Here is a 9,564-nt window from a genome sequence, read left to right on the forward strand (position 1 = left end):
GAATAAAGTCAACTTTCTCTATATTTCTCTCCTGAAGTAACTTTCATTTTGTCAGAAGTTCAATTATTATGGCACACAGTCCCTACTTTTGGTGTTATAAACTGGGCTTTTCAATCTATATTCCAGCTCTAGTTTGACCTTAAGCTATAGTAAAGTTTTTCCCTCCGTACACAAGGATTTGTTTCTATTATATACCAGTAGCACCCAGGCCTCTAACTGCCTCCCTGAAGACAACTTATAATACCCTAAAAATCACCCCTACTAAAATAATCAGGAGACCAAAGCAAAATAAGCACATTTGTCATTGTTTTTCAATATTATTGAATCCTTAACATAGCCCTGAAAAAGTTTTAGTAAACATGCTTTTTTGCAGTAGTTGACAATTTTAGAGAAAAAGAAATGCTCCCCACCCCACTACCATCCTCCTTTGTTAATAGAGAGCTTTTGGTTTTGCTTTTGTTTCTTTTACTTGCTTATGTTATTTATTTGCTTTGTTTTTATTTTCTTATAAGAATTTTGAATATCTTTCATTTTGGTTATACCTTAGATCTTAACTTTCTCAAATTTTAATCAAAATGCTATTTTTGGTGTTATTTTAATTATAAACACACTCTTACTCCTTGGCCTGTTTTCTACCAAAGTGAAACAAGTTGTGGCGTTTAATATTTAATTTAAAAGTACCTTGGGGCTTCCCTGGTGGCACAGTGGTTGAGAGTCTGCCTGCCGATGCAGGGGACACGGGTTCGTGCCCCGGTCTGGGAAGATCCCACATGCCGCAGAGCGGCTGGGCCCATGAGCCATGGCCGCTGAGCCTGCGCGTCCGGAGCCTGTGCTCCGCAACGGGAGAGGCCACAACAGTGAGAGGCCTGCGTACCACAAAAAAAAGTACCTTGAACTACACTGTATACCTTTAAACTGGTTTCTCACTCTCCCAGTTAGCAACACATCTTGCTTGAACATTGTGATTCTCAACTCACAAAAATAAAGTCCTAAAAAGATATTTTACCACTTACCCAAATATTTATTCTATATTTAATTCATTTTTTCAACAAATATTTCTTGAATAATTATCATATGCAAGGCACCATGCTAAGCACTGGTCATTCTGGGAATAAAATAAACGTGGTGCCCTCCGCTCAGAGTTTACAAGCCAATGAGAAAGAGAAAGAATAGTCAAGATAACTAATAAATAAATATAAATTTTCAAACTGTAAAAATTTCTGTGGGGGGAATTTCAGTGACAGAAAAGTGGGGACTTAACACAAATGAAAGTATTAGAAAGTGGTGCTGATCAGGTATCACTTGAACTGAAACTGAAGGGATGGAAAGGAGTTAGTCATTGAAAACAGGAAGTAAAAGAGCTTCAGGAAAAGAGAGTCATCTGTACAAATAGATGTCCCCAGTGTGGATGACAGCTGGGCATCTCTGAAACATTAAAGATGTCCAGGTTGATAGGGACATGGTAGTCAAGGAACGAGGAGATAAGGTTGAAGAGGTAAGCAGGGAGTCTGTAGTTTATTATAAAGGATTCAGATTTTTTTTTTCCCCTAAGTACAAAGTAAACCTTCGGAAAATGTTTTAAGTTGGGAAGTGACATAACCAGATTCACACATCCAGATATAAAGATGTAGATATGTACACATACATACATATATTAAATTTTTAATCACTATACTTGTTCTTTGGAAATGGATTGGAGATAGACAACTATGGAAGCAGAGAGGCCTTTTGGGAGACTATTCTAGAAGTTCTGCTGAGAGATCATGGGCACTTGGACAAGGATGGTGGCAGCAGGGATGGGAGGAATAGACCAAATTCAATAGATATTTTGGAGGCAAAAATTAAAGAAATTTCTGAGAGATTGGATGTGGAAGATGAGGGAGAGAAAGGAAACAAGGGACACTGTATCTTTCATCCACTTGGATCGGAAGAGATTGAGTGAGGCTGAGACTTAAAAATTTAAAAAGAAGTATGTAGAGTTTGGAGCTGTAGAAGGAAAAGCAGCTGTCCTTTAGCAAAAGAAATGTTCTCCTAATGTCTGCATTAAATACAAGGTGAAAATCAGTAACAAGAGCCTTCTTAGTTTGAATTTGCACCTTAGCACCCAAGTTTGCAGTTCCTTCAGCCACTCTTAATGATTTAAAGAACCTTGGGAATTCCCTGGTGGTCCAGTGGTTAGGACTTGGCACTTTCACTGCCAGGCCCAGGTTCAATCTCTGGTTGGGGAACTAACATCTCACAAGCCACGGGGTGCAGCCAAACAACTAAAAATAAAGAACGTTTCCACAACTCTGATATCAAGAGTCATGGCTACCCAAAAGGTAAGGAAGTGCTTAAAAAAGGTTGGGGACAAAAAAAAAAAAAAGGATGGGGACACGTCAAAAGAACAAATGAGGCTCTGCAGCAAATGTGCCCTTTCTTTTTTTAAGTTAGAGTTGATATGGTTAACATAATATGAGTTCCCAAGGATGCCCACATCCTAATCCCTGTGAATATGTTGCTTTACACGATAAAAGTGATTTTTCAGATGTGATTAAGTTAAGCATCTTGACAGTGGGAGATTATCCTGGATTATGCATGTGGGCCCAACATAATCACAAAGGCTTTTTAAGAGGAAGGCAGGAGGGTCAGGATCAGAGAGGAGATATGACAACAGAGGCAGAGGTAGGACTGATGCAGGGCCACAAGCCAAGGAATGTGGTCAGCCTTTAGAAGCTAGAAAAGACAATAAAACCAATTCTCCCCAAGAGCATCCAGAAGGAACGCAAGCCTCCTGATGCCTTGATTTTAGCCCAAGATTAATTTTTGGACATCTGACCTCCCGAACTGTAAGAGAATAAATGTGTGTTGCTTTAAGCCACTGAGTTTGGGATACTTTGTTACAGAAGCAATAGGAAAGAAAGCAGTTAGCTTTCTGGCACATGACTGAAAGCCTCCTAATCCTACGAACAATTCAAAACCAGGTATGCAGTAAGGAGATCGACCTCCTGGATAGATCCCCACGCTCACGAAAAAATACAGAGCCTCTGGAGTGAGGTTATTAAAAATGTGACTGCAGTTTCAAATTTGATTTTTAAATGGAATTGAGATTGACTTTTTTTTGAGGGGTTTGCGGGCCCCTCACTGTTGTGGCCTCTCCCGTTGCGGAGCACAGGCTCCAGACGCGCAGGCTCAGCGGCCATGGCTCACGGGCCCAGCCGCTCCGCGGCATGTGGGATCTTCCCGGACCGGGGCACGAAGCCGTGTCCCCTGCATCGGCAGGCGGACTCTCAACCACTGCGCCACCAGGGAAGCCCGAGATTGACTTTTGATGGTATAGTTATTTTGAGTATATTTGACCACCATAGAACAACTGTTCATGCAAACAAAATAAAGGTGCTCCTATTGGAACAAATATAGATTTCCTGCAGATCTTGCTAAATATCTACATTGATAATCACCACAAAGTCAAAAAAGTACAGAAGAAAACTCCTATAGGGCATTTACTAAAAATGTTAAGTTGATTAGAGGAATGTTTTAAGAGTATGAGGTCAATCAAGAATGTAAACTTTAGGGGCCTTGCCTGGTGGCACAGTGGTTGAGAGTCCGCCTGCCGATGCAGGGGACACGGAGTCGTGCCCCGGTCCGGGAAGATCCCACATGCCGCGGAGCGGCTGGGCCCGGTGAGCCATGGCCGCTAAGCCTGCGCGTCCGGAGCCTGTGCTCCGCAACGGGAGAGGCCACAGCAGTGAGAGGCCCGCATAACGCAAAAAAAAAAAAAAAAAAAAAAAAGAATGTAAACTTTATAATGAATGACCTCAAGGTTGACTTTTAGTTTTCTTTTATGTTGACCTGTCCTTCAAAGGAAAATAAGACAATTTTTTAGAGTAGAAAGAGGCAAGTGCTGGGAATATTGGGAAACAGTCTTCTAATAGAAGGAACATGAAGGGAAAAGTCAGTCATGCATCCATGGCTTGAAGGGAAAAGAGAGTAAATTAGAGAGAGAAGGACTGGAGTTGTACACCTCACAACCCTGCCCATGAGTCCTCTGCTTGGCCATCTGTCCCCTTCCTCAACTCTTATCTCAAATTTAATGTGGAAAATAAGAAAAAAAGACCAAGAGGTAAAGAAGAAAAAAATAGCATGATGGAAGGATAATTCTATTTATTTTCAGCCACTTCAATTTGGACAAGGCTGCCCTACCAAAGCACTCAATTGGTTGAAGGGGAAAAGTGAACAAAGGAAGAATCAAAAGGACAGTAGAAGCATAAAAGATCAATTAGCTTCCTCATACAGTCTAGAAACAATGAATCTCAAAGGAATAATCCAGAAATATTCTTTTATTTGTTCATTTAGCAGTATGTCCAGTTGTTACTATCCCAGATGCTGGGGACATGGGGAGGGGGAAGGTTGAGATTAGGGAGTAGACAAGCTAACCCTTCCCTGTGGGAACAGGGACCTGATCATTCTTATTCACCGTTGCATACCCAGCACCGAGACATAACAGGTGCTCAATAAACATGTGCTAAATGAAGAAGAAATACAGTGAAGTCAAGGCTAGCCATTCTTACGGAGAAAAGACAGAAAATGAAAGAGTTGATACAACACATGATACTAATCAAATCAATGATACAGGTAATATTTATCTTGGGGTAAGAGAGCAGAGAATTTTGCTGTTTCACACCTGAAATAGCAGTGTTTAGTAGCCATTCCCCTACAATACATGTTAACCTAGCAGTTCTCACTGTATTGGGAGCATTGCTGGTATGTGAGTGCCTAAAACGGCACTGTCCAATACAGTAGCCATTAGTCACAGATGGCTATTCAGATTTAAACTAATTAACATTTAATTTAATTTAAAATTCTGTTACTCATTTGCATTAGGCACAGTTCAATAGCCACAGGAGCCTAGTGGCTACTATCATCATAGAAAATTCGATTATACAGCCCTCTTCCACACCATGCTACATTAAAACATAAAAGTAGCCAGAATTTTATAAATGAGAGAAATAAGACATGGTGCATACATACATACACACACACACACACACACACACACACACACACACACACACACACACACACACACACAGAGCTAAATGTTCCATATCAACTCAGCATCTAGAGGAGGCAAATCAACTTTGTTTCTAATAAATCTCACTTCCTCACAAATACAGCTGAACCTTGAACAACCCAGGTTTGAACTGCATGGCTCTACTTATATACAGATTTTTTTCAATAAATATATTGGAAAATTTCTTGGAGATTTGAGACAATTTGAAAAAAATTCATAGACAAACTATGCAGCCTAAAATATCAAAAAATTAAGAAAAAATTAAATATGTCACAAATGCATAAAATATATGTAGGAACTAGCCAATTTTATCATTTACTGCCATAAAATATACACATATCCATTATTAAAAAGTTAAAATTTATCAAAACTTATGCACATAAACACTTACAGATTATTAATTCATTAGTGTATGTGCTAGGCTACAATGAAGCAACTGTGTAAATTACTAGGCTACCATAAAGCAATCATATAGCTGCTTCTTCGTTATCAATGCAAGAATCATTATACCTGTAAATAAATATGAATTTCTTTTTCACATTATTTTTTTCCATTGTTTTTTTTTGGTCGTGCCACACGGCATGCCTAATCTTAGTTCCCCAACCAGGGATCAAAAAAGTGCCCCTTGCAGTGGAAGCTGGGAGTCCTGACCGCTCGACCACCAGGGAATACCAATTATTTCATTTCTGATGTCTAGCATTAGTAGTACATATAACATCTACAGTTTTTTGTATCATTTAAGACAATAACGGGGGCTAAAGTCGACAAGACGCTAGCAGGGGGCATGAGGGTGGTTCAGTCCTGACATGGCACGGGGCTCAGAGGCTCTGCTCCTCTCCCCACCGGCTGTGATGCTTCCCCGGGCGTGGCAGGCCCTTCCCTTTTCAGGGACCCCTCCTCCCCCAGTTACATTCACTTTCCTCTCTTCACAGAGATTTACTGATTCTCTGAGGATTCATAGACTTCACAGCTGATGAGGTGGACCTGATTTCAGCCCTGACTTGGAAGATCATGCTGAAGACACCACTCATCTCCTCCCCCATGGACACTGTGACAGAGGCTGACGTGGCCATCGCAATGGCTCTGATGGGCGGTATCGGTTTCATTCACCACAACTGCACTCCAGAGTTCCAGGCCAACGAGGTCGGAAGGTCAAGGAGTTTGAACAGGGCTTCATCACGGACCCTGTGGTGCTGAGACCCTCACACACCGTAGGCAAGGCGCTGGAGGCCAAGATCCAGCATGGTTTCTCCGGCATCCCCATCACTGAGACGGGCACCAGCAAGCTGGTGGGCGACATCACCTCCCAAGACATCGACTCCCTCACCGAGAAGGACCACACACCCTCCTCAGTGAGGTGATGACACCGTGGAATGAGCTGGTGGTGGCTCTAGTGGGTATGACACTGAAAGAGGCAAATGAGATCCTGCAGCACAGCAAGAAAAGGAAGCTGCCCATTGTTAATGATCAAGACGAGCTAGTGGCCATCATTGCCCACACTGACCTGAAGAAGAACCAGGATTACCCTCTGGTCTCCAAGGATTCCCACAAGCAGCTGCTGTGTGGGGCGGCCACGGGTACCCATGAGGATGACAAATACCACCTGGACCTGCTCACCCAGGCGAGTGCCGACGTCATAGTGCTGAACTCATCCCAAGGGGACTCTGTGTATCAGATCGCCATGGTGCACCACATCAAGCAGAAGTATCCCCACCTCCGGGTGACTGGGGGAAATGTGACAGCAACTCAAGCAGCTCAGGCCAAGAACCTGATTGACGCTGGTGTGGACGGGCTGCGTGTGGGCATGGGCCGTGGCTCCATCTGCATCACCCAAGAAGAAGGGATGGCCTGTGGTCGGCCCCAGGGCACTGCCATGTACAAGGCGGCTGAGTACACCCGGCGCTTCGGGGTGCCAGCCATAGCCGATGGTGGCATCCAGACCGTGGAGCATGTGGTCAAGGCCCTGGCCCCTGGAGCTTCCACAGTGATGATGGGCTCCCTGCTCGCCACCACCATGGAGGCCCCTGGAGAGTACTTCTTCTCGGATGGTGTGAGGCTCGAAAAGTACTGGGGTATGGGCTCGCTGGACGCCGTGGAGAAGAGCAGCAGCAGCCAGAAGCGCTACTTCAGCGAGGAAGATAAGGTGAAGGTCATGCAGGGCGTCGCGCGCTCCATCCAGGACAAAGGCTCCATTCAGAAGCTCGTGCCCTACCTCACAGTGGGATCCAGCACAGCTGCCACGATTTTGGTGCCCGCAGCCTGTCTGTCCTGAGGTCCATGTACTCAGGAGAGCTCAAGTTTGAGAAGCAGACCATGTCAGCTCAGATGAAGGGTGGTGTCCACGGCCTGCACTCTTACGAGAAGCGTCTATACTGAGGACGGTGGTGGAGGACAAGGCGGCAGAGGGTTTGTGTCCCAGGGTCCCTCTTTGGGCACAGCCTCCCTCCATAACTGAGTCGTCCACAGATTTGCACTACTGGTTCCCCAGCTCCTTTCCAGGGAGAGAGGAGGGGAGGCCCTGAGGCTCTGTGGCCCCTCTCTGGGCTTCCGCCACAGGTTCAGGACTGCTCCCAGGCCGGGCTGCCCTGGGAGCCCCCCCAGGTTCCTCCTTCTTCAGTTCCCTGAGCCTAGCCAGCCTGGGCTCTCAAGCCCTGCGCCTGCCTCAGGTCTTGCTCATTGCAGCCTGCTCCAGCCCGGCTCCCACCCCTGGGACAGGTGGCCCCCCCGCCGGCTTCTCCTATAGGGCACCTCCCTCCCTAGCCCCACCCCAGAAATGGTGCTCTCCTGGCCCTGCCTCTAGCCCCTTCCTGGTCTGCTGCCCCCTCAGCCATGTGGCACTTCTGGGCTCCTGACCTAGGCCAGAGGAAGGTCTCTGTCCCCTTCCCTTGGCCCTGGACTATCCAGGCCCTGCTCCTCAGGCCGCCCCATCCCTGGCCCTGATTCACCCCCGTGCCCAGGTGTACCGTTCCTGTCCTCTCCTCTCAGCGGCAGTTGAAGGCTTTAACTTTGCACACTTTGGGGTCACAGTTGCATCATTGTATGTTAAATAATCTGAATAAATCAAGAGGTTTCAATGCCTCCACAAAAAATAATAATAATAATAATGAGGTAGGTACTAACAGGTGATTCATCTTGTAAACAGGTGACTTAAACCTATGGTATCGCTAAATACAGTACAATACAGTAAGGGTATTTTCTATTCCTTATAATTGTCTTAATAACATTTCCTTCTCTCTAGCTTACTTTATTGTAAGAATACTGTATATAATACATGGAACATACAAAACATGTGTCCACAGAGTGTTTATCAGTAAGGCTTCTGGTCAACAGTTGGCTATTAGTAGTCAAGTTTTGGGGGAGTCAAGTTATATATGGATTTTCGACTGCACAAGGGGTCGGTCCCTCTCACACCCACATTGTTCAAGGGTCAAATGTATTTTTATTTATTAAGTTAGTAAAGATAATTTTGCACACATAGGTCTAGCAACCACTGGGAAACACCAGAACTATATATTACCACGTATTTTTACCCAGTCTTTCAAAACCCAATACAATCTTGTTTTTAAACATCATCTGTCATTCTTTTTTTTTAATTTTATTTATTTATTTGGCTGCATCAGGTCTTAGTTGCAGCAAGCGGATCTTCATTGTGGTATGTGGGATCTTTCATTGCAGTGCACAGGCTTCTCTCTAGTTGTGGCACACAGGCTCAACTGGTTGTGGCACACAGGCTCACGGTGCGTGGGCTTAGTTGCCCTGCAGCATGTTGGATCTTAGTTCCCCGACCAGGGATCGAACCCACGTCCCCTGCATTGGAAGGTGGATTCTTAACCACTGCACCACCAGGGAAGTCTCCCAATACAATCTTATCAAGCAATATCTGCCAAATCCTGACATTTGTGGACTTGCATACACCTGTTATGGACCCTGCTTGAAAACCTTGTAGCAAGTTGACAATTCACCTTTAGAATTCCCTGTGTGCTGGAACTTAGTAACAGATCTGTCAAGCTACAATTACCAAGCCAAAGTTGCATTTTATTTCCAAATGCCCATAGAAGCATTTTTATTCAAACTGGCAAGTCTCTGGTTAAAAAAGTTATTCCTTAGATTCTGCACCTCATGAGGTTATCTAATAAACAGACATTGGTTCACCAATTAGATGAAATCTGCATTTTCCTAAATCATAAAATGAGCTGGTGAAACAGGAATAAAGACACAGACTTACTAGAGAATGGACTTGAGGTTATGGGGAGGGGGAAGGGTAAACGGTGACAAAGCGATAAAGAGGCATGGACATATATACACTACCAAACGTAAGGTAAATAGCTAGTGGGAAGCAGCCGCATAGCACAGGGAGATCAGCTCGGTGCTTTGTGACCGCCTGGAGGGGTGGGATAGGGAGGGTGGGAGGGAGGGAGACGCAAGCGGGAAGAGATATGGGAATATATGTATGTATATAACTGATTCATTTTGTTGTGAAGCTGAAGCTAACATACCATTGTAAAGCAATT

At 44.5% G+C, this 9,564-nt stretch overlaps 1 pseudogene; it reads left to right on the forward strand.

Annotated features, from left to right (window-relative positions):
* Positions 1–1,459: 1,459 nt before the first annotated feature.
* Positions 1,460–7,429, forward strand: LOC132520264 (inosine-5'-monophosphate dehydrogenase 1-like; annotated as a pseudogene).
* The last annotated feature ends 2,135 nt before the right edge of the window (positions 7,430–9,564 follow it).

This window comes from Lagenorhynchus albirostris, chromosome 5 (genome assembly GCF_949774975.1).
Source record: "Lagenorhynchus albirostris chromosome 5, mLagAlb1.1, whole genome shotgun sequence".
Classification (NCBI taxonomy): Eukaryota; Metazoa; Chordata; class Mammalia; order Artiodactyla; family Delphinidae; genus Lagenorhynchus; species Lagenorhynchus albirostris.